Here is a 26,759-nt window from a genome sequence, read left to right as displayed (position 1 = left end):
TGATTTCAACTTCTGGCCCTGTCTTTCACTAATGTACTGTCCTCAGTAAAGGCATGGAATGTCAGAATTCGTGCCTCCATTGAGGACAAAGCATTTATTAGCGTAATCTGGCTCACTAACAAAGATGGTGCCAGGCAGATCAGAAACCGAGACAGTACACCTGATGCATAATTTGGGCTCCGGTAGTGGTGTTCAGTGTCTGAACTAAAGGGCTGTGGGATTCTCAGCTTCAGTTTTTTAGTGGCCTCAATTTTATACGGTTGACTAACCACTGAATTAAGTTGAGTGCAGTAGCCACAAAAAACAACCAATGAAATAAAGTAAATTAAGCAACCACAAAGCTGATCCATTGAAATAAGATTTATGCTGCAACCTAAGCTTTGAATCATATATAACACATGTGCAACACGTACAGTCATAAGCCATAATTAAACAACTTCTGGCAGATCCTAATAATATTGCCAATGACAGATATTGACCTTTTCAATGCTTGTTTATTCGCCCCTGATGGCCATTGCACATCTGCACACAACTGTTTTGCCCATATTGCAATTAGTTTCCTTTTTGTTTTAGAAAAGTCATTCAAAGATTACCTTTGCATATGTGTGCCTGGGGGCAGCAGTCGTCTTAAAGTATTTTTCGTAAGTCAACAGGAGCAACCATTCCAAGAAAGCCACCACCCATGTACTTGCATAAATGGCAGTTAGCCTTGAATGAGTTTTCTTAGAACAACAGATAAGCACGCAAATAGAGCTTAGGTTTAAACGAATGCACACAGTGACCATTTTGGAATGTTTTTTCTTTTGTTTTAAGAAAACTATTGAAAGGTGGTTGAACGTGTATGCATGTGCATGGAGGGTGGTCATCTTTGAATGATTTTTATTAACATAAAAGAAAAACATTTCATATAAATTCTTTGTGCACACATATGGTACACACTGTCAGATATCGTGGACTTTTCTAAAGTCCATTTAAAGATGGCTGCCTGGTGGGTGGCAGCGAGCAATGGCTTTTGGTGTGGAAAGAAGGCACTGGAATCATCTCACAAATTAGAAAGAGAGGAGGAACCCAAAGGCGTGAGGTAGGAGGGGAAAGGGATCAGAATTCAATTCATCCAGTCAGAACACAGTGGACTGAAATAAATCTTGGGTGGGACAAACACAACAATAGCTAGGAAAGTCATTGATTCAGGCACAGGAATCCGATACACACACAATGGCAATGGAATCATGAGCAAGCAATGCACGCAAAGCCTATTCTAAGTAGGGGGTGTAACAAAGGCCACCTGTAGCCCCCACAGTGCGGAGAGGACCCCTCAGCACAGCAACCTGGCATGAGAGCTCCTGAGTGAGTCCAGAGGACTCCCCCATGTACTTTGCAAGGGGGCTCCCTCAAGGTTCGTTACTCCAGTGATCCTACGTCTATACTGGATACAGTTGGTCATTTTGCAGCAGTCTGTAGGTGAAACATAATCAGTGCAGCACATACAAACTGAGCGCAAAGAAATACAACTAGTGAAGAACTCCTATCTCTGAACCACTGAAAATATGAGGGACAGCACCCACCCTCCTGACATTCTACAAGTTATCACCCACAGATTTGATACAAAGCGATAGGATTGGCACAGAATCCACGTACTTCAATTGAAGTAATATTAGTGACAGAACAGAATCCACAAACTTGAGATACTGAAACAAATTACTCCATGTGGTCCTAAGAATCTCAAATAATATTACTTGACGGAAACCCCAGAACTAGGATTAGCATCCGCACCCACAGTCCTGATCATAGGCTCAGATTACAGCTAGCATGCATGAACCTAGACAATATGATAACCGCCGGATAAACAACTTTGTTTTGCTGAATACGTTTAAAGTCAATATCAGATGTCCTGAGCTTTAAAAGTGGGCTAACCCACAGTTTACACAGCCGTAGAAATTAGATTAGCCTAGAATCGACCACCCTGATTCCAAAATAACACTGGCATTGTCTACACGTAAGCCAAAGATGTACTACAACCACAATTGCAACTAGTTGGAAGGCCCACAAAGGACAAATATGGTTCAGCGTCCTAAGTCACGGCCATAAAAGATAAGCTGGTGCAAACTCCCAATGAACAAAAAGATTCGATGCCAGCACTAGCAGCACTCAACCATGTTTACCTGCAGCGAGTACGATAAAAATATCAGAACAAGTTTACATTTGCAGTGAAACACTGTCGGTTAGCAGAAGAAAACCTCAAGTAACTCCCAAAGCCAGACATAGTAAAATATCCTATCAGGGTCATTTACTACGTGCATATAAGCAAATGTCACATCTGCATAATGTACGATATGAGTGCACAATGTATGCAGTCATAAAATGTCCATGAATTTGAAGAGGGAGTTGTCTATGCAGGTTTAAGTGATGTGAAAGGGGAAGTGCACTCGAGTGATCTAGATCAAGAAATGCACAGTAAGGTCACACTCAACAAATTGTATTGTTGGGAGATTCACCCTCATTAAAAAATGCTAAAGGTGTATTCTTTGAAGCATCTAACCTATGCCTGGCTACATCTAGCGTAAGATGAGTCAGAACATTTCTGAAGTGCATCATTTATTCTAATGTTTATATTATATATGTAGGAAGCGGTAGCACCTGTCATAAAATGTTTGTTTTTAGATGAAACTCTAAAAGAATTGATAGTAGGTGACATCAAACAATTAAGGATCGACCGAGTAAGGAAAACTGTTGGAAGTGTCCTTAGCACATGTAAACCACATATCTGTAAACCTTTTTGCCTTCCTCCTACTAATTTTGCTGGATTTTTTGGTTTGTTGGCCTTTGGACTCTGTGCACTTTATCACTGCTAACCAGTGCGAAAGTGCTTCTGCTCTCTCCTCAAATCATGGTTTGATTGGCATATGCCTGATTGGTAAATTTAATTTACATGCACGTCCCTTGAAGAGTGGTATACCATATACTCAGGGCCTGTAAATTAAATGCTTCCAGAGAGCCTGCAGTACTTATTGAGCCAATGACAATGGTAATACCTTAAAAACTAACATGCTCCAGGCTGTCATTGCAGGCTGAAGGCTGAGCCCCACTGCTATGTCGACTTGGCATTCAAAACCCCTTGCCAAGCCTTAAACTCCCCTTTTATTATATAAGTCACGCATCAGGCAAGCCCTAGGTAGTCCGTATGATAGGGTTCTGTGTAATTAAAAGGTAGGACATGCACCTTTAAGTTTTAAATGTCCTAGTATTGAAAAATCACTACAAAATGACACAACACCAGTTTAGAAAAATAGGAAATATTTATCTAAACAAAACAAGACCAAAACGACAAGAATCCACAATATACAAGTCAAGTTATCAATTAAAAAGCAAAAAGAGTCTTCATGTAGTTTCAAACACACACTAATACTGTTAGAGTGAAAATGTACCTTGGATGCATCAAAATAACCCAGCACTGGTGAGTGTGAATCAAAAATGGCTTGCGATGCGTTGATTTCACTCACGAGCGAGACCTTGCGTCATTTCTCCTTTCATCAGGCCAGGGTGCGTCATTTCTTCTCACCATAGGAGAGCGATGCTTCGATCCGAGTCTGGGCAGGCCTTGTGTTGTTTTTACATGCCCAGCGGTGTTTGTGTCCGAAAACAACACAGCACGGGTTGCGATGTCACCAGCCTCCGTCAGCGATGCTGCGCTTCGTTTCTCCAGCTCTGTGCATCGATTTTCGGTCGCGTTGCAGGCGAGCATCAATTTTCAGCTGCGAAGCCGGCAGCGTGTCAATTATTCAGCCACAGATCGGAGTTGCATTGATCTTTTCCCCGCACGGCATTCTGTGCGTGGATTTCTTCCCCTTAGGCTGCCAGCTTCTCCTTTCAGGGTCCCAGGAACTGGATGGGCACCACTTGGCAGAGTAGGAGTCTCTCCAGAGACTCCAGGTGCTGACAGAAAGAAGTATTTGCTGCCCCTGAAACAACAGGAGGCAAGCTCTTAATCAAGCCCTTGGAGATCTTCACAAGATGGAAGGCACACTAAGTCCAATCTTTTCATTCTTACTCTGGCAGAAGCAGCAACTGCAGGATAGCTCCACAAAGCACAGGCAGGGCAGCTGTTCTTCCTCAGCTCTTCAGCTCTTCTCCAGGCAGAGGTTCCTCTTGGTTTCCAGAAGTGTTCTAAAGTCTATGGTTTTAGGTGCCCTTCTTATACCCAATTTTTCCTTTGAAGTAGGCCTACTTCAAGCAAAGTCTCTCTTGAATGTGAAATCCTGCCTTGCTCAGGCCAGGCCCCGGACACTCACCAAGGGTTTGGAGACTGCATTGTGTGAGGGCAGGCACAGCCCTTTCATGTCTGAGTGACCACTTCTCCCCTCCCTCCTGGCACAGATGGCTCATCAGGAAATGCAGACTACACCCCAGCTCCCTTTGTGTCACTGTCTAGTGTGAGGAGCAACCAGCCCAACTGTCAAACTGACCAATGCAGGGAATCCACAAACAGGCAGAGTCACAGAAATCGTATAAGCAAGAAAATGCTCACTTTCTAAAAGTGGCATTTTCAAACACACAATCTTAAAATCAATTTTACTAAAAGATGTATTTTTAAATTGTGAGCTCAGAGGCCCCAAACTCCACATGTCCATCCGCTCCCAAACGGAATCTACACTTTAATCATATTTAAGAGTAGCCCCCATGTAAACCTATGAGAGGGGCAAGCCTTGCAACAGTGAAAAACAAATTTAGCAATATTTCGCTGTTAGGACATATAAAACACATTACTATATGTCCTACATAAACCATACACTGCACCCTGCCCTTGGGGCTACCTAGGGCCTACCTTAGGGGTGCCTTACATGTAAGAAAAGGGAAGGTTTAGGCCTGGCAAGTGGGTATACTTGCAAGTCGAATTTACAGCTAAAACCGCACACACAAACACTGCAATGGCAGGTCTAAGACATGATTACATAGCTACTTATGTGGGTGGCACAACCAGTGCCGCAAGCCCACTAGTAGCATTTGATGTACAGGCCCTGGGCACCTCTAGTGCACTGTACTAGGGACTTACTAATAAATCAAATATGCCAATCATGGATAAACCAATTACATACACATTTTGTAAAGGAGCACTTGCACTTTAGCACTGGTTAGCAGTGGTAAGATGCCCAGAGTAACAAAAACAGCAAAATCAGAGTCCAGCACACATCAACAACCTGGGAAACAGAGGTAAAAAGTTAAGGGAGACCACCCAAAGGATGAAAAGTCTAACACGTGTCCCCCCCAAAAAGGATGAAAATGGGGAGCAACTACCAAACCTCATGGGAGTTCTCATCACTCAGGAGAAAGAGCCTGGACAGACCATCATCATTGGCGTGCTCTGTACCAGGATGGTGTTCCACTGTAAAGTCCATCCCCTGTAGGGAAATGGACCACCTCAGCAGTTTTGGATCCTCACCTCTCATCTGCATTAACCATCTGAGGGGCCTGTGGTCAGTTTGAACTCGGAAGTGAGTCCCAAACAGGTAGGGTCTTAGCTTCTTCAGGACCCAGACCACAGCAAATGCTTCATGTTCTATCGCACTCCACCTACGTTCCCTGTATAGTAACCTCCTGCTAATAAAGGCTACGGGTTGATCTAGGCCCTCTTAATTAATCTGTGAGAGTACTGATTCAATACCATGCTCTGAGGTGTCTGTTTGCACAACAAACTCCTTGGAGTAGTAAGGTGCCTTCAGAACAGGTGCTGTGCACATGGCAGACTTCAGGGCATCAAAAGTGTTCTGGCAAGCCTCTGTCCAGATCACTTTCCTGGGTTGCTTCTTCGAAGTCAACTCAGTTAAGAGGGTAATAATTGTACCATATCCCTTAACAAACCTCCTGTAGTATCCTGTGAGACCTAAGAAGGCTCTCACTTCAGTCTTGGTTTTGGTAGGTTCTGAAGCCAGAATTGTGTCAATCTTAGCCTGTAGGGCTGCCACCTGGCCACTCCCCACCTGGTGTCCTAAGTACACCACATAACCCTGCCCAATTTGGCACTTGCTCGCCTTAATAGTGAGGCCTGCCTTCTGCAGGCCTCTAACACTCTCCAGAGGTGTTGCAAGTGTTCCTCCCATGTGGAACTGAAAACAGTTAGGCGGCACTGAACTCATCTAGCCCAGCTGAAAGGTGGCAGGGGCATTCTTCATCCCAAATGGCATGACTTTAAATTGAAAGTGTCCTTCTGGGGTAGAAAATGCTGACCTCTCCTTGCCCCCCTCAGTTAAGGCAATCTGCCAGTATCCAGATGTTAAGTCAAACGTACTGATGTACTTGGCAGCTCCAAACCTGTCAATGAGCTCATCATCTCTGGGGATCAGGTGTGCGTCAGTCTTGCTGCATTGGGTCCCCGGTAGTCCGCATAGAACCTGAGTTCTGAAGTGGCACCAGCTGCAGCAGCCTTTGGGACCAATACCACTTGGCTTGCCCAAGGACTGCCTGAGTCCTCAATAACCCCTAGGTAAGCATTTTGGATAATTCATCCTTAATGCATGCCCGACCCTGTCAGTCACCCTGTAAACTTTTTGTTTAATAGGTGTACTGTCCCCAGTGTCCACATCATGTGTGCACAAATGTGTGACTCCTGGGGTCAGGGAAAACTGTCCCAGCATGTGGCGACAGTCACCTTGCTACTCCTCAGTCAGGGAGGGGGAGAGGATCACTCCCTCCACTGACCCATCTTTTTCTCCTGCAGACAGGAGGTCAGGATGAGGCTCACTCTCCTCCTCCACCCCATCATCTGTCGCGAGGAGCCTGGACAGTTCAGTCCGCTCAAAGTGAGGTTTGAGGCTGTTGACATGCAGGAACCTTAAAGGGTTCCTTGGAGACTGCAAATCCACCAGGAAGGTAACATTGCTCTTGTGCTCCACCACCTCAAATGGCCCATTCCACTTACCTTGGCGCACCCTAGGCTCCACTGGCGCCATCACCCACACTTTCTGACCAGGTTGAAACTGGGCAAGACTCCTGAAGCGGGCAGTCTGATTTCTCAAAGCCAGCATGTAGCTAAGTACATCCCGGGGGGCTTTACTAGGAGTTTTCTCCAAAGCTTCCTTCACCAGACTCAAAGGTCCCCTCACAGGGTAACCATAAATCAGCTCAAAGGGACTAAACACAAGTCCCCTTTGAGGCACCTCCCTGTAGGCGAACAGAAGACATGCCAAGAGGACGTCCCACTTCTGCCTCATGGGCTCTGACAGGCCTATGATCATGCCTTTCAAGGTGCAAATGAAAAGTCTAACAGTAAATATGTCACGTTTGGTATCTATTAACTTGTAGTGATAACCCTCTTTAATGGTAAAGTTCGAAGTATCAATGCAAGTCTGAAAATGCAACTTTTAGAAAGTTGGCATTTCCTGCCCTTAGTCATCTGTGCCTGTAGCCCACCTTAGGTCACATGACTGGGTGTAACTGTCAGTTGAGGCTTTGTGAATTCACCCAGACAGTCACACAATAGTAGGATTAGCAGAGCCTGAATGGGCCATTAACTGACTTGATGGGGGGGGGGGGTGGCAGGGCTAAGCACAGCCCCACTTGCACCTGTGTAGGCAGAGCTCTGCTTCCACATAAAAGGCTTAACAAGTCTGTATTGTCAGTGCAGTGAGCTAGGAGCCAGGGCAGAGAGGCAGGAAAATCCTGGAACTTCAGAGAACCATTCTGGAAACTTCTCCCAGCTTCAAGGAGAAGGACACCAAGGTATATAAATATGGCTCTCAGACCCACGCTTCAGTTCACTACTGGACCTGCGAAAGACTCTCAGAGGACCTTTGGCAGCTGTGACCTGCTGTGCACTCTATCAGACCTGGAAGGACTGCTTTGCTGCCCAGAGCCTGCCTTGAACCTTCAAAGACCAGCCTTGCTACGACTCCCTGCATCTTCACCTGCACCCAGGACTTCAGAAGTGACTCTAAGGGCTAGTTAAGCTAGCCTCCTGTTCAGAGCCAGGTAGACATAACAGGCTCCAACCATCTTGAACCCACACCTGAACTCACTCTGGTGAGCCTTGAACCTCTAATAGGTTTTCCAAAACGGAGGACTTGCTATCTTGAATCTTAAACTTTAAAAATTCATAACTTTAGTTTTACTAATTGGATTTATTCTGATGGTTTTTGTGTCAAATAATTTATTAAGATGCACTCTAATTTTCTAAATTGGTTTTAATTCATATTGTGTTTTCCAGTTATTGCTGTTTTTGTGCTGCATAAATACTTTAAAACATTGTCTCTTAAGTTTAGCTTGTCTGCTTTCTGTGCTAAGCTACCCAGCGTTAAGCATAGGTTTAATTAGTGACTTTTTGTGGTACACCCTGCAAAAGAATGTGGCTGTTGCTTAAACAGGGTTCATGCCAGTCACCCAACAACTCAATTTCTCACAACAGCCAGAATATAATTTAAGATAAAGTTAGAAACAAACAAGCATTTTATATTGTATATCCCTATCATTTGTCATAATCAGTCTAAATTTTATGAAACACTTTATTATTAGCAGCCTCATATGTATAAATTGGCTGAATGCTTACCACTACCTTATGCAAAGTCAGGTATTATGCTGGCATACCTTTAGAACCCTTTCAGGTCTGTAGTCAGATACAAGCTCTCTGGCATTTACCCAAAGATACCAGGCAGTGTTCTGTCCCTCCCAAATGTTTAGGTTTCTTCATACCTTTCTCCCTAAGGATTGTCTATGGAGAGGGTAGGGGGAGTTGCTGTACATTTTCTTGTATCTGCATCTTTGTGTGAAAGATGTCTCAGTTAGAAACGTTTCTGAAAAGCAATCAATTGTATCAAAACATAATTCCTTTCACACTAGCTCTGCATCTGGCCGGACAACCTTGTAATGTTACTCACTACACATAGATCTCTCGGCATCAAACTGGAAGCTTCCTCTTCCCTACATTTCTGTTACCTTTGTAACCACAACTAACATCAACTTTCTTGTTAATTAATATGGAGATCTTTTCAAATTCTGGTATCACCATTCAATGCACTAGGGGGCAGATGTAGCAAACTTTTGCGAGTCGCAAACGGCCCAAATCGCAATTTGCGACCCCGCAAAATCGGAAATGGGATGCAAAAATCCCATTTCCGACTCTCAAAATGCAACGCGCACCATTACTGACTCGCAAAAATAGCGACCCCATTTTGCGACCCGCAAATAGGAAGTCGCAATTTGCGAGTCGCAAACCAAATGCAATGGCCACTCGCAAATTGCGACTAGTCGCAAAAAGGCCATTTTGCACTTCCAATTTACCACTAACTCAGAGCAGGTGGTAACCAGAACCAAAGTATAAAAGGAGACCCAGAAGGCATCTGGGTTACTCAAGATGGCGGAGATATATGTGATAGCAATGAGGAGGAGAGTCCACGCCGCACAGCAGAAGAGGAGAAGGAGCCAGAGACAGGAGAAGATATACAGAACCAGGCAGACACTTTTCCAACAAACTGAGGAGGAGATATATGACAAATATAGACTCAGCAGTGCAGCAATACTAGATTTAATAGATTTACTCAATCCACAGCTACAACGCCAGACTGTGCGCAGCTGCGCCATCCCTACGCATGTGCATGTGCTATGCTCACTGCACCGCCTCGGGTAGCTATCAGGGGGTCGTTGCTGTGGCAGGTGGGGTATCCCAAAGTTCACTCTCACGGTTCTTCAGGCCATTCCTAGATACCTTACTCACACACATGTCCAGATACATATACCTACCCAGGAATGAGGCAGAAATCAGCAGCACTAAGTTGGAATTCTACAGGATTGCCAACTTCCCTCATGTCATAGGGTGTGTAGACGGGACTCATATACAAATATGCCCTCCTGCAAACCTGGAATATCTGTTCCGCAATAGGAAGTGTACACACTCACTGAACATCCAGGTGGCATGTGACGCACATTATGTTATCACTGACATGGTTGCAAATTTCCAGGGAGTACACATGACTCCTACATATTCAGGCACAGTGGGATACACCAACGCCTAGAACGTGGGGAGTTTGGAGATGGATACCTCCTAGGTATAGCTGAACACACCTTGCAGACAAACACACAGGTCAATGTGGAAACCATCTATGCCCAGCTATAATTGTACATTTTGTGCCAAACAGGTGACAGTGCATATGCATTACGACCATGGATACTTACCCCGTACTTAACACCCAGCAATGAGACAGAAAGGCGATACAACAGTGCACATAGGAGGACCAGAAATATCATAGAAAGGACCTTTGGACTGCTGAAGGTGAGATTCAGATGCCTCCACAGAAGTGGAGGTGCCCTCCAGTATACCCCAATAACAGCTTTCAAGATTATTGTCGCATGCGCTATACTGCACAACATTGCCACCAGACATGGGCTACCTCTCACCTCTGAAGACCCTGATTTGGAGGATGAAGAGCAAGAGCTACCATATCGCCATCATGGGGATAGAAGCATTGCAAATCAAGGCAGACTGAGACGGGAACACATTGCAAACCAATACTTTGGAAGGTACGTGCTAACTGTCACCACACTCACTGATGTCACACACAAAGAGTCCAGGTGTGAAGTGGAACTAACAAGTGATTTAATTTGTGGAACAAAAAATTAACTATATACAATGACAACAGTTCAGGGGCTGTAAAAGTCCACCTGGCATGGGACACATTGACCTCATGTGCCCCAACCCCAGGACAGTGGGGAGCTCCAACCCTACGCCGGCCTCGGCCAGCATGGCTGGTACCAGGGGTGTCAGCAGTGCCCTGCCTTGCGCTTCCACTGCGCAACACCCTGATGTCACTGGCAGAGACACTGCTGATGGTGGAGCCCTCCTTGCTGTCTTGCGGCGTGTCAGCCGCGCCCCTGGCCACCTGCCGTGCCTCCATTATATCAACAGCGTGGCTGAGACGTCCCAGTCCACGTGCCACATCACTGGCAAATTGGCCCATGTCAACTTGGAGGCTGACCGTGCGCCTAGAAAGGCCAGTAGTGTTCACAGCCAGTCTGACTATGGAGGCAGACATGCTGTCCAGCTGGTTAAGTAGCTGCCTGTCACAACGCCTTGCACCCTCTCTCTCCATTATGAGTTCAGCCACAAGTTGTCTCATGGAGAGTGCAAGGTCGCCCACATGTGTGTTCAGTTGTTGCAACTCAATGTGTATGAGCTGCATGCCACTGCTTTGATTTCGCTCCATGCGCCGCATTGCCCCTGAAATTCTCCTAATCTCCTGTGTTTGCAGGCGCTGACCCTGTAGGAGTGCGGCCTCATTACACAACATGGAGGCGTCCCCTGACTCTGCCTGCGGCTCTGTTGGTACAATTACACGTCGCCTGCGACGCAGTGGAGGCTCCATGTCTTCAGCAGTGGCACTGTGGCTGGGACCAGGTGCTGGATCACACACCAGTATGGCAACTGGTGTATCATGAGGGGACTGAGTGTTGGTGGTGCAGGTCTCAGTGGTGGCTGGTCCTGACTCATCTGTTGGCTGGTGGCTGACCTGTGGCCCCTGGATACTTTGGTTGGCGGTGGTGTTGTGTGGGAGACCTGTGGGACATAGGGAACACACTGTAGGTATCTACCATCTGTTATCAACTTCCTAATAAACTGTTGCCTATCAACTGCCTACTTGACTACATTGCCCATAATGCACCATGCAGGTGGTTGCTACTCTGAAATGGAGCTATTTTGGTTGTGCAAGCTACTGTGTACAAGGTGGATGGGGGTATGGCATAATTGAGTGTACATGCATGTCTCATGGTACTCACCGGTTGATGGTCCTGGCTCTGATGTATCCAGCTCTCCCATCCTGCACACTGCCTCTGGCTCAAGGGTCTCCTCCACTCTTTCTTCCAGGGGTGTGGGTGGTGGTACAGTGGATGGTCCCCCTCCAGTGCCCCTCATCTCCCAGAGTCGTTCTGCCACCCTCTCCTAGGTCCGGTAGCGCAGGTCATACCACCGTTTTTTTAACTCATCAATGCTACGGTGGCTGACACCCAGGGAGTTGACCTTGTCTTGGATGTCCATCCAGATTTTTCTCTTCTCCACCTCTGGGACGTTGAGGGCTGCCCTCCCAAAAAGTTGGTCATGGTGCTGGCAGCACTCCTCTGTCAGCACCTCCAGCTCTTTCTCTGCAAATTTCAGTTTGCGCTTCCTTGGTGTCTCAGCCATGGTAGCTCCTGTTCTCTCAGTTTGCAGTTCTGCTGTTGAAATGGGTGTGGTCCTCCCTCCTCAGTGTATTTGTAAACTTCCTGGCTGTGATGTCATCATCATGGGCCAGGAAGTGTTTTCTGGAGTATTCTGCAGCACCTGCATTCAATTTGCGGCACAGTCGCAATTTGCGACACCCACTCGCAAATTGCGAGTCCGTTTTTAGCGCGGTCGCAAAAAGCAACTTCGCAAACAGCGGTCTCGCAATCTGCAGTGCGACTTCATTTGCGAGTCGCAAATTTAAGTCGCGTTTTCTTCTTGAATAACATTTAGCGAGTCGGAAATTGCGAGTCAGAATGACTCGCAATTTCCGACTCGCTAAATTTTTCCTACCTACATCTGGCCCTAGTTTTCTAGGCTTACACATACCAACTTTAATGAGTTAGTTTGCTCATGTCCATTACACAGTTAGGCCTAATTTGTAAGTAACATGCACTGGCCATCAAAAATGCCCTGTCAAATATGCCATTTCTCCCAGAAAGAAGTATCATCTTGCACCCAAAATGGGATAAGCAGTTCTAATGTGACTGGTTTATGTGCAACTGGGTTTTACTTGAATATGATGAAAATGTTTGTGAAATAGTACAATGGTAAATGTATGCATAATCCTAATTATACATTGAATGTCTTACATATTTTTGTTTAACATTTATTATTAGAATCCGCAGACAGGGAATATAGAATAAAGTTTGCCGCCAGAGGGCTGACGTGGGATAATGGCAAGCTGGGCTGTCACAAGACTTGAACAAAGGCACAAGACGTGTACAATGGCAGTGAAGGAAATATCTAGTGCCTGAGAAGGACACACATTCAAAAGTAGTAAAAATGGGCAGAGAATGACCCGCTTCAACCTACAATAAAATTAATATCTTTAATGTTTATTGACATGTCATAGCGTACCTTGTATTAAATGTACATGCTGGCAATGAGTGTCGCCACCATGCTTTACTGTCAGTTTATCTTCCCACTACAGATTAAGGGCTGGGGCCATTCGGATTCATTTGTTACAATACTGAGGTTGCAGATATCAAGCTATCAAAATATCAAATCTAGTGATCTTCAAATACAAATATACAAAACAGCATAGATGAACTAATATTAACTGCACATTTACTTATCTTGATAATATAGTGGTATTCGGTATAATGGATTCAATAGAGACTGTTCACAGATTCTAACTAAAATGTGAGTAAATATACATGTGTAAGTTTCTTATTACACTTACTTTAAAATAAGTAATTTAGGTTATTCACTGTTTTTGAATGTAAATTTGCTACAAAATGTAGGCTTACTTGTCTCCATCCCCTGAAACTGGGGGGTGGAGCCTTATTTATGTTAGAAAGGTTACTGTCTGTAACATTTCACCCTCTTCGCCACCGGGCTAAAGTACAGGAAAAGGCTTAAAAGTTTATTTAAGGTTTAAAAAATAGTAACAACATTTGTAAGATGAATATTAATGTAAATGCATTTTAAGAAATTCTTTTAAATGTAGAACAAATGTAAATTTGATACAGCATGATCAACCTCATTGTGAATTCTATATTCGATTGTTCTGAAAATATTAAATTACATTATTTTTTCTTAAGCTCTAAATTTTAAAACGTTCCATCTAAAGTATCAAATTAATATGTATTTATTATCCATTAATAATAAATATATAGAATTGATTTAAATTAATTTAAGCTAATTTAAATATTTTAAAAAATAAAGGTACCTTAATTTCTATACATAAAAGTTTAATATATTTTATTTAAAAAAAAAAGAAAAAACTATTTTATTTATATGTATTATTTTAGCATTACATTAAAAATATTTATAGTGCTAAAAAGTTACAAAAATTACATTTACTTATCATTAGTTTCCATAAGAATTAATTTTCTGTCCCTGTCACCATTATTTTCCATGGCAGGGCATTGTTGTACCAGTGGTTGGCATGTGTAGTGCTGAAGTAACTCTAGGTCTGGGCAGGAGCATATTTACGACTGTTTGGGGTCCTTTTGGTTATAGTAGCTACAGAAGTTCAGTTTGAGAATAGCAATGGGCTTACTATTTTGTTGGTGAGTACACATCCCTCCTTAATCCCCTCCACTACCCTGCATAAATCATCCCTATTCCTCCCTTAAAACCTCCCACTTAGTAGTAGGTATTGCCCATTTTCCAGCCACTCCCCTACATAACTCTCACATTTACTGCTAAAATGTATTGTTATGCATATGGAGATCTCCACAGTTGGTTGGAGATCTCTGCACATAACAAACAGAAGAGGTAGAGGTCCGTAGCGGCCCGTCCAAAGAGGCTGATGGGCCACGCCCCCTTACCTTCTTCCTGACGTGAAGAGTATCTGTTAGGCTGAACAAAAGTCAGCCTGACAAATACTCTTTTGATTCATATCAAACAGACAGGAGTTGGACATGTGCTAAGTGCACAGACTCTTGGCTGCCTGAGCTGAATTTTGCTGGACTGAAATAGTCACAGCCTCTTCAGCCTGGCAAAGGTGCCTTGATGCCCTCCTTCTCATGAGAAGGAGGAACATCACCGATTGCTTCGTACCTGGGTGCTACAATTTAAGCCCTGAAGTGCCCGGCGCCGAGTGTCAATCAACACACCTCGTCACCGAGTGGGGTGAGATCAGCAGTCTTAATGAACCCATCCCACTCTGTGATGAGTTGGGACTGTTGTCTTCCCTCATTGGCTGACCTGAGGTCAGCCGATGAGTGAATGCAGCAATCCCAACCCTCCTGGGACCTCCGAGGCTTCCCTGTTGGAGCTGCTGAGGTAAGTTTTTATTTTTTTAATGTTTGATGCGTGCATGCATGTATGAATGAATGTGTATTTGTTAGTGAGTGTTGTGAATGGGTGTGCGAGTGCCTGTGTGAATGAATGGGTGGGGGTGAGGTTTATGTGTGCGTGTGTAACCAACCCATGCTGCCCCCTCCATCTTAATATTACTGGCCACCACTAGCAGAGGTGTAGACCAGCAAATGTAGATTACTGAATAGCATTTTATACTATGTTAGTAGTACTACTGTAGCACTACTAAAAGTACTACAAAATGCAGTTTATAAATAGTTTTTTGTGGGTGCTGATATTTAGACCACAATTTAATGACCCCTTCGTTCACAAATTTTTTTGCCTGCTCTTGGTCTATTTATCCTTTATTTGGCCAGAAATACACACAACAGTTTTTTTTATTGGTGTTGGTTCTCCATTATTGGTGTTTACAATAACAATTGAAGAATTGGGTTTGTATGCACAGTATAAGATGGCTACCTAATTTGTAGCTAAGTTCTTAAATAGGTTCCTCAGTCATTTCAGTAAAACATTCTAAGATGTAGGCTGAACCATACACTTTTGACCAACTACAGCTTTACCACAAAGTTGAAATGAGCACCTTGATGGCTAACATTCTGTATTATGACAGAAGAATGCCACACCTGAAAGCTATCTTGATGGAATCAAAGCTGTGTGTTGAAAGTACATGTGTCAGTCTGCTTGTCAGAATATATTACTGACACAAGTGAGAAATTGTAAAATTTCGTCAGAAACATGGATATGCATGATGCTAAGTGTTTCTGAAGAAATATTACAATTTTTTTTTTTACAATCTTACCATATGAGTAATGTAAGAAAATTGTAAGGGACAGCTATAGGAGATGATGACCTGACACCCAACATTGTTGGCAAGTTTCTGGTAACATATGTTTTAAAGCAATGTGGGGAACACAGCATATCAATAAATCTAAATTTTGGAGTGGATTTTTGAGCTAAAGTATTTTGCCAATTGCTGCACTTCCAGAACAAAGCATGACATCCAATAGTTTATCAAGAGACTGAGCTGGTTTACAATTGTATGAACTATCATAGCTATATCAATGGACCTCATGCCTGGAAAAAGTGACAGGAGTTACAACAGATGTGTTAGCTGTTTCTAGACATCTGTCCGTGTTTCATACATATATTGTCACTTTTAGTATTATATAATATTGTGTCATTATCAAAGTATTGAGTGAGTGATAACATAAGTGTTAGTGACTGGAACAATACGTGTAAGGAAATTACATTCTGGGTGTCTGTGTGCATGTGTGTGTATATATGTACATATATATATATATGTACATATATACACACATATAAATTTTGTGACTGAACGAAAAAAAGGTTGAAGTGATGTTATAGTTAAGTAAGGTAAAGACTATGGCCTAGATTCTGGTAAGTGTCACGCAGCGCAGTGCAGCATCCAAAAAAGCTGCACTTCGTGACAAGCATAGAGCAGGAGAGTGACATATCCACATAGAAATTGCACTTTCCTCTCCTCTCCCAAGCGCCAGCGCTGATTTCAGCTGCTGTGCACCACAAACACACCTTAACACCATAGTGCTAGGGTTTGTGCATGAGCCAAGCATAGTTTTTTTTTTTTATCGGAAGGGTATCCTTCCTGTTAAAAAAACAATGCCTTGACAAGTGTAAATTATTTTCCCACTTTGTATGTGTGCTGTACAGTGCAGCACACATGCAAAATCAGAAAAGCAGGGAGACATGAAAACATTTCTCTTTTTTGCGCCTGCTTGTAAAAGGCATTGATTTTTGGCACTAAACCTTTTCTTCTGATCTTTAATGATAGGGTTTGTCATCAAAAAGCATGGGTGGTAGCATTGGTATGTCCATGTACCACCCATGTAATGCCCCTTGATGCAAAGTAACACAAAGCAGCGTTTTGAGCTGCTTTGCATTACTTTGCCACACAAACCAAGGCACATACCTATTTGTGTTGGTTTGTGAATGCCAAAATAAGTTTAGCACAGGCTTAGCTTTAAAAAATCAATGCTAAACCAACGCTAAACCTTTGAGAATCTGGGCCTCACACTCAGTGCTTTAAATGGAAAAATAGAAGTGCAGGTACTCTGTGATAGAGTACCTGCTTGTTTCCGAGAAGTGCCGGTACTCTCTAATTAAAAGTATTACGTTTATCTTGAGATATGCCGGTACTCTCCCTCTCAAAATAAAAAAGTGCTGGTACTCAGTACCGGTGAGTACCGGCCCATTTAAAGCACTGCTCACACTTAAAAGCCAAAACAATTTCTCAAACTCATCAGTTATAGTTTACTGTGCAAACTACAACTTGCACCCCACCATGCATTGCTTATAGCATGTTAAAGACTTAATTGATGAAATAGGTTAAGTTAGTTTTTACCTTATTTCAAGATCTAACCGCAACATTTTGGTCTTCTGGTTTCCATGGTAAAATATATGTATATATCAATGGTTAAAAAGTGAGTTCTATTGAAATTTGTCTGCTATTGTTAACAAGCCACATAACTCATGTCATTACTCGTACCACCCACCAAACACCCTTTTGTTCTCTGGTCAGACTTTTACTCTCTTGTTTGCCTCCACAGCGTAGCCAAGCTGGTGATTTAAAACATGGTAGGTGGCACAAGGTATGTCATGAGTAGTGTATGATGCTAACCATAAATGGAAAATTTCAGTGGTTTGATTAGTTTCAGCCAGAGCCATATCTCACTTTCTACCAGTGGCTATTCAGTGAGTTTCTTAGATTTTTTTCATGTTCATCAGTGATGCCAATGATGGAATTGAAGATGTTATTGAACATGCTATGAAAGATGCAACATGTGAGGTCATAAGCAGTGCGTGAGGGAGTGCAAGGTGTAGCCAGCTCACTGAACTACAATTAGTGGATTTCAGTTTTTTTTCAGTTTTTAAACATTAGCTCTTGTGTCACCTATGTAGAAAATGATTTAATCTTTGTGTTTTTAATCTTTTTAGCATATTTTCAATGTGCCATGTGTAAAGGTGTACTCGTGCGGCCAACTTCTTACCTGGAAATCCCTTTTGCTATATGCACTGCAGTTTGTCCACCTTTGACCAATCCCACATGTATACGTTTTAATTTAGGGAATAAAGTACCTTTTATATTGTAACTTGTTTATTTATTCTTTCATTTTTTAATGGTATTTTTTTATACTCCTTTAAATGTGTCTCCAGCGCTTTCCAAAAAGTATGTTTGTTGATTTCACCCAAACACACCAATTAGTGCTTTCTCTGCAGTATGTTATGGGGGAATGCATGTTTTTCACTTCCTAGTAATGTTGCTGTTGATTACTTCCATAAAAACAGCTTCAATTTTTTGTTCTGCCATTGCATGATCCATATAGTTCTATGGTTGGGCAGGGACATGGATCACAGCTATTTTCACATCTGTAACTTTCTCACTGAGTACTGTCCAGACTACCTCTTGGAGTTATTGCTGTCAGATGTTACAGGTGGCACTATGGGTGTTAATTCTATTTTGTTGTCACACTGATAAACTGAAAACTGCCACATTTATTTATGACACTTTTTAGGCCTAGTGATAGGTGGCATGGTGGAAGTTATTGCCACTTCAATTAAGCTGTGATCCTTGGAGTCTAGAGTATCACTTGGTGTACCAGATGGGGTACTTGCTGATCTTCTTATTCAGGAAATGTGTTTCTGATTGTTTTGATTGCCTGTGGTGATGTTTTTACAAGTGTTCATATTAGAGCCAATCAGCTTGTTCTTTCATTTTGTTTTATTTTACCATCCCATAGGTCCTGAGGTACTTCAGCAGGACTTGTAGAGACATTGGTACTCTGTTGCAGGAATCGTTCTTGTGTTTTATACCCTGTTTTGGTTCCCATGGATGAAAAAGGGTACCACAAGGCACAGATTATTTTTTTTAAAGCAAGATCACTAATAAGGGGCCTTTTTATTCCAGGCTGGCATCTAGAAGGTTTCTGCCAGCCTCAAAATATGAATAGTTTTGCTTTTCTTTATTTAATTTTTCTAATTTTCCCCTTCATTGTGTCAACTCTCTTGTACCTCGTTACATTTAAAGGTATTACAGAACCAGTGCCTCACTGTACAAGTTCTTCTGATTTGTTCCTGACTCTTTTCCATCATTTCTGTGTTTCTTCTCTGTGGCTTATAAGCTATTCGGCAGCGCTCTAGCATTTATTGTATTTTTTTTGCTTTTTGGACGGAAAAGTCTAGAAAAGTAGCTTTACGAACATCAAGAATCCCAGAAGGGAGCAAGAGGGTCACTAGACTCTATAATGTGTAAGTTCTTCATTATGGGAGAAGGAGAAAAGAAGCTCTCTGTAAAAGGAGTGACATGTACACTCTGCAAGAAGACCTTCAGCCAGGGCACTGGCAAGAAACACAATGTCAGAACATCAGGATACTCTTTGGAGTTTAACTGTGCAAAAAAACACCAGCAAGAACAGGAGGATAACTCTGTGTTATCTGCACCCATACCACATGAGAACGCTCCTGTATCAACACACTACTAGCAGCTGTCCTTCAAGCACAGAACCAAGATTCTGACCCTCATTATGCTACCATTGAGCTACATCGTCTAATCTGTGACCAAAAGATTTGCATTGGTTAGCAAAGTTCAACAGCTCGGATCAACCTAATAGTAGCAAGCAAGACTACTTGTAAAACATATTTTATTCATCACTCCGAGTTACAGTGCCTTCATTGTTACCAGCAGATTCTTCCCCAAAATCAAAAAAGAACAAATAATAATAAATATTAAACAAATAGTAAAATAAAGTTTGTTGGAAAATAGTGAAAACACTGTATGTCATTTATACCAACATGCTTTTATTGATGGTGCAGTTTTGTTTGGAACACAATGTCTTTATGTTTTACAATGCATAATACAGACAAAAACAAGGAATTGCAATGGGCACTTGTTTCACGTCCAGCTACGCTGGCTTACTGATGGGCTGGTGGGGGGGAACAGGTGTCCATCTCGGACGAGACTCAGGAAGGATTCAAACATGTGGTGTTGTGGCTGCATTATGTTGATGACCTTTTTGGTAACAGGGATGGTACTGGAGAGGAAGCCAAAGCATTTGTGTCATGCCTCAATAATATTAAATATAACTAAAAAAAAATCTGCAGCAATTAACAAAGAGGAGGTCACTTTTCTGGATGTTTAGGTGAAAGTTAGTGGGAAAGAATTACAAACCAAGCTTTTTCACAAGTCAATAGCAGGTGATAATATCTTACATGCCCGCAGCGATCACCCTGAACCCTTGAAGTGGAGTATTCCCTTTGGGTAACCCCTCCATGCTCGTAGGAATTGTAGCATGGAACGATTGATAACAAGCATAGACATTACCCTGTGGCATGCCATTTTGCAGAGTTCAACTACATTACTAGAGATCTGTTACAGTTTTTTGCTATTGATCAGATAAAATAGGAACTGAGAGGAAAAAATAGGGAACTCAAACTTCGGAGAAGTGAATCCAGTTATATTCTGGATTTGGAAACTAAGTATCTAGCAAGTTTGAATATGGAAAAGGAACTGAGGGTACACCTGAGAAACTAGTATATAAACTACAATACTTCCGACATGCCTTGTTTGTGTCTCTTTGTCTCTTTTTTATATGAGTTGTTGATGAATATAACATGTTGTTGTATAACTTTTTAACTCTTTCACAAGCAGGGAATGGACGGAGACACCATTGATGTTTGGGGAATGATATTTCCTTGTTTCTGTGACTGCAGTTTCTTCAATTTATTTGGTATTCTCTGATTGTATTTACCTAATGCCTATGATTATTTGGTTGAGCCTGTACATTGTTCCTCTTTATATTTCAAGAGATATTAGATATTAGCATGATTTTTGCATGTTTGTGGGTTATTGTATGGACTTGTGCCATCATGCTTATTTAGATAGGTTGTTGGTGCTAATTTGAGTGTATTGCATTCTTTTAGCTTTTTTGTCTTTTTCTCAAGCTGCATTATTATCAGGCTCCCTTTTGTGTAGAAGAAACGTTGTTTTGTTATGAAACATTTATGTCTTGAGGAATTTGGTAGTATTTACTGGTGATTTTTTTCTCATTGAATATGATACACTACACTTCAGTATGGCGCTGATGCTCCCTCTCTTCCCTTTCACTTTTTTAATTTTAGCCCTTATTTGTTGTTCATCACAGATATAACACTATCACGAAGTATGGCTGGTTTTGCTTTCTGAGAACAAGACTGTGAAGTCGAAATGCGTCTTTTTTGGTCCTAAATGTCTTTTCTACGTACACAGTATGCCTGAGTGTTGGTCTTTCAGTTACTGCTGGTTACTGTTTGGTGTTGATTTGTTACAGTTTTCTCTGTTATAAAATGCACCACTCCTGTTAGGGTACTGGTGTGGAGAAACTTGGAAGCTGTACATGCTACTTGTTATATCTTAGTTTTAATATAGTTTTTATAAACCTGGTAGAAAGCTATACTGGCCATCAAAGGCTAGCTCCAGCATTACAGGTCTCAGCTAAAAGAGAGGATCTATAATAAGGGACCAGTCCTTTCTTGGTAGGTAGAGCTTGCTAAGGTGGGTTATAAGGGTATTAGAACATTTTACCCCATGAGGGTGGAATGTATGTCAAAACTGAAAACAAAGGCCTCCCAGGAGACCGAGAAAGTATAAAAACCTTCAAAACTCTGAACCTTTTATCCACAGCCATGCTGTGAAGCTTCAACAATTACAATGTACAGCCTCAACTGTTTACTGTTGTACATGCACAGTAACTGTTGTGAAATGAGGTGACATCAGTCCTGGGTTTCCCTGGGCTCAGTCAAACTGTTTTTCCTAGTTCAGCCTAGCCTCCGAGACCCATGAGTTGTGCTGCATTCTTACTTCCCTCTTTCCAAGGCTGCAGTGACACTGAGCTACACAGTATCAATTCTACTCCAGAAAAAGCTCAGATAATTACTCCTTCAAGTGACCACAAACCTTAGCTGTACAAAGAGTGGAGGTGGGGTGAAGGACCAGGCCTGCAACCAGCACTGGTGTACAACCGCCTGAGTGAGCATCAACCTCAGCCATGCACAGCAAGGGGACTGGGTGTAGTGACTGGCCGGTGGTCTATCATGTTTTGTAGCCCTAGTTAAAACACAGATGGATTAATTTGTGTTTTTAAATTATAGGTCTTACCATTCACTCATATGTGTTTACTAGGGATTTGGACTCATGGCAAAAAATCAGGTACTTTATGAGCTGTATGGTGGATTCAGGTTTATTTTAGATTCTTTGCTTTACATGTGAGAATGTTGCATAGGTTCTCATTATCCTAATGAGGCTACTGGATTTGGGCGGCAGAATCAACTGAATTGTAGGATACAGAGTACGATCCCACACCATGTGACACCTGTCAGGCTAATATGGGTTTTCCGTCTAACTAGCAGTGCCTCATCTCTGCCCAAGAGCAGTGATGACAGCAGTGCCTCATCTCTGCCCAAGAGCAGGGATGACTGTGGCAACTGGGCTCATGACAAGAAAAAGTACTCAGGGGAATTGTGGTTGATCAGATCTCACCCCTTTCTTGCAGTTACATTAGTATCACACAGGCAAGGACAAACAGAGGCAGATTATAGTTCAATAAAGGTTTATTGAGGTATCTGCATCTTAGATAAAATGGCATGTATTGCAATAACTGGGATGATAAAAACACAATAGAAGCAAAATTGTGACAAGGAGAGTGAAACACAAAAACAGCCCCACCATACTGTCACTAGGAGTGATATTATCTTTCCTACCTAAGCAATGTTAGGGCACAGCGTAATAAGCCTTAATCCACCCTTCAGTGTCCCGTCCCCCCGGGAAGACATTATCCCCCATACCTGAGCAAGGAAGCCTGTTGTCTAAAAAGACACCGTCCCCATGTAGGCTAGGGATTCAGCAGTCTAAGAGAGCAGCTGTAGCGAAGATGTTCAGCAATCAGCATGCAGTTGTGGTCATCTGGCAGGAATCTCCCTCTAGCATGCTTGGGACAGAGAGGGGTTTTATAATGAAACAACTGATGTTCTGAGAAAATGTCCCCACGTAAAGATGTGTATGTTTCTGTGAATGTTGGACACAGCATACCACTTTTGCTAGCAACCCAATTGACTGCAGCCCTGAGGAAAGCACAAAATGCAATGCTAAGAATGTGATGTTTTCCTAGGCGAAGGAACAGATAGATAAAGAAAATAAAGCAATACCGCAAATGTGGCTAATGCTAGGAAAACAAAGCAATACTGAATAAAATGTAACTGGGCTAAAATGCACAACGGCAGGCCTTGCTTGCTAAAATAATGTGTCTAAAGCATGACTAAAATAGCTATACAACAGCAACACTGATGGTGCCGTTTTGCCCTCAGTGAATCAGAAAGTGCAAAAACAAAGGAGACATGGGACTCAGAGGAGGTGGCTTCACACTGGGCTTCAAGACTAGAGTGAGAATGTATCACTCCATCTTCACCGCCAATAAGCAGAAAAGTAGGCTGGTGCGTAACATGGCCTGGGGTTTGTGACCCTTGCAGGAACCTTAGCCCAAAGAATAACATCAGCAGCTGCTCGGGAGATCGAGGCTTCAGTGGTTTGGAAGAAAGGCCATTGAGGGGGAGTGAATAGGCCCTTGACCTGAGCAGCACTGCCAGGTCTGTGGGAGCAGGAAGAGGATGGTGTGAGGAAGCCAGAGCCGAAAGAGAAGTGTGTAGGGAAGGGAAAACAGGTGAGTGCAGGGCTCTGGTGAGGAGGGTGGCATAGTGCGATGGAGGGATGAGTAGCTCCTTAGAAGTGGGGGCAGTGATGGGCAAGTATAGAGTGTTGGGGTTGGTGAGGCAGAAAAGTATGTGGGGGCTCTGATAGGGTAAGTGTGGCACTCTGGAGAATGGGTCGAGGATAGAACCCAGCTGCTCCAGGTCTGCAGAGCAGAACTACATGAAGTATGTTGAATAGCTTTTTAAGGAGTTAGTGAGTGAGGGTAAACTCATGATCTTGGGAGTGTAAAAGTCCATTAGTTTCGCCCACCCACATCAGTGATTTGTTCTTCCTTTCTTGTTTTGCTTATATTCTTTGAGGAACCTTTCCTTTGATGACCTTACATTTCTCTAGATTCTATCACCAAAGCTGTTCTCTTCTCCTATCTTTATTGTATAAATATTTTTGAGGACATGTAGAGAGTTCACATTATCTAATGTCAGATGTGAGTAGCTCAGTTAATCCTATCTTATCTTTTCATTCTCGTTGCTCCAAAATGTAGTTTATAAATAAAAGCCACAAAATGGAAAGAAAGTGAAAGAGGAGAGCTGCTAGTCCTGGTTTCTATCTGGACACCCACAAGGGTTGATCAAAGTTGTAAGATTTGGTAAACCGCCTCCTTCAGAAAGTCAGAGAAGCAATGTGTCTGTCAACCAGTGACCCAGATTTCTAAACCTGATTCGCAAATAATTCCTCTGGAGTCTTCAAACATTTTTGCTTTGAGCCCCTCTAAGCAAAATGTTTTGAAGCCAGCCCTCCCTCCAAAACTTCACTGCAAGGCCTGGGTAGTGGTAGGGACAGGGCAGAGCATAGGGCCAGGTCTATGAGATCATCTCAGTGATACTTTTTCAATAGCTCACAAACCACACTAAATATGAGACTTATAAAACAGCAAATGGATCAAACAAAAACAGGTATTGACCCAAAAATACTGCTTTCCGTAATTGAGGTGTTGTGAGCCCCTCACACTCCTGGGCCCCATAGAAACTACACCTGCTGCACTAAAGATAACTGTAGCCCTGAGTAGCAGGTTTATCTGCTCTACCTATACTACCCATTCCAAATGACACCTGACCATCACTACAATCTTGAAACAGACTTAACAAACTCTCTGCCCCTTTCAGGAAAATAGAAGAGATTCCATATGTTGCCCCCCTTTTTCTGCAAGAGTGCCCTCAGTCCTAATGCTTGAAAGGAAAATAAGCTCCTATGACCCTTTTTAAAGTAAGACAGTCATAAATGTGAAGCTAAGGGCCCTTCAACCCCTCCCGACACCAGAGCTGCAGCTAAAAAATGATAGATGCTGTCTTGCAAAGAGGTAAGTCTCCTCTTTCCTTTGTTAAAAACATTGACTTCCATCTTGCCCCATTCACCTCGCTACCCTCTCTCTGAAGCCAAATGATGGTGTTTCCTCTTCTTGAATTTTTCCCTCAAGTGGACCATTGTTACGAGGCCCAAAGCAACATGGCACAGAAGTGTGCAGCAGACCCTAATGCAAGCAAGGAAGGATAGTAAGACAGCCATAATTGGGGTTTAGTTGGCTGCTCTTAATGCTGGGCCTTCGTGCCACTGTACCTGCAGCACTATTTATACTTCTTGGCCCTTTGTGCTAAAAAGCAGCAAGGCTAACCTGGGCTCTAATGCTAGCACACAAAATGGGCACCCCACGCTGCTTTTGCATGGTTGGGCAGCCATAATTGAGCAGCATTGGCCAGTTATATACCTGCCAGCAGTACTTGCGGCTTTTTCTTTTTTTTTTAAAGCCCCCCCCTACATTATCCTCTTCCTTGGTGTATTGCTCTAAGGAAGTTTTCTCTGGCCATTTGTAAATTAGAAATAAGCCCTCAAACTCCCAAACACGCTTCCTCTTCTGGGCCATCTCTTTGATAACACCCATGAATCTTGGTCCTTTCCTCTTCCTCCTGAACCATTATTCTGAGGCCCAAGGGGTTATGAGGATCTGGGCTCTACATCTGCTGGCCTCAACCCTGCCACCACCTTGACTCGCCTTTTACAAAACCAACTGCTCCTCAATGGTTAATGCTGACTTTGAGGTGCCTCTGCCTGAAAGTGAAGGGTGGGGTAGTGGTGCAGAGAGTAAAAGAAGAAAACAAACTATCTCACCAGAATTTAATTGATTGAGTCACTTAAAGTCATTGCCACTGGAATGATGAGATTCTGTAAAAGCAGCATTTTCCACATAATTCTGAATTTGCGACATATACTACATAATCGATTGTCTGCTGCATAAGCTACAGATTTTAAGAAGAAAAAAATGATTCCATCTCAAATGGATCAAAAGTTACTAAAAACATTGCAGCATGTTCCAGAGCAGTGGATATATATAGGTGGTAAACTGGTACTAATGAGGTAAAATATTTCCCCCCGATAGTGTTAGGATGAGGAAAAATTCCAAAATAATGAAGTAAAACTAGCCACAAAATATGCTGCATTACATCCCATAATTTACCTTTTCTTGCCACGTAATTTGATTCTCTGCTGCTGGATAATTTAATTGGCCCTGGTTATAGCTTCATGGTGGCAAAGATGTATTATTTTGGAGCGGTAAAATGGGGTGTTAGCAGCGGAGTTCTGGGATAATGGAGGCACATACAAATGTCTGCAATAGGTGCAGTCTGATTACTTACTGCCATAAACGATATTTGGTAAGCACTCGTATTATCTCACACACTTCATTTTTCAGCAGCCTAGCTTAATCTGTTTGTCATACTATTTTAAAATAGTGACTTACTTATTCACAGTGCTTTCTCACAGACATCTGCATTGATGGTATTTGCCAACTGAGGTTTCGTAACCTAAAAAAGTACATCAACCAACAGTTAGTTTGCATTTATTTTCAGCTACGCTGTTTGTGAAAAAACTAAATACTTAGACTAGTTTGTTCCTTTTAGCCACCTCTCTGGTGCTGCCACTATACTCATTGTCCTCTTAACAGTTCCCGTACTTTTTAGTGAACTTCAAGGGCTGGGTGTA

The 26,759-nt window shown here is 42.6% G+C and overlaps 1 protein-coding gene across 5 annotated transcripts in view; it reads right to left on the bottom strand.

The window, feature by feature from the left end:
* Positions 1-26,759, bottom strand: part of PTPN7 (protein tyrosine phosphatase non-receptor type 7) — a 294,573-nt gene that overhangs the window by 247,538 nt on the left and 20,276 nt on the right. The window contains exon 2 of one of the 5 annotated variants that reach the window (XM_069238938.1): positions 26,518-26,581. The exons of the other annotated variants lie outside the window; for them this stretch is intronic. The gene's annotated coding sequence lies outside the window, so the exon portion shown is untranslated. The remainder of the gene's footprint in view (positions 1-26,517; positions 26,582-26,759) is intronic. 5 annotated transcript variants of the gene reach the window in all.

This window comes from Pleurodeles waltl, chromosome 6, assembly GCF_031143425.1.
Source record: "Pleurodeles waltl isolate 20211129_DDA chromosome 6, aPleWal1.hap1.20221129, whole genome shotgun sequence".
NCBI lineage: Eukaryota > Metazoa > Chordata > Amphibia > Caudata > Salamandridae > Pleurodeles > Pleurodeles waltl.
This window is presented reverse-complemented; position numbering and strand designations above follow the sequence as displayed.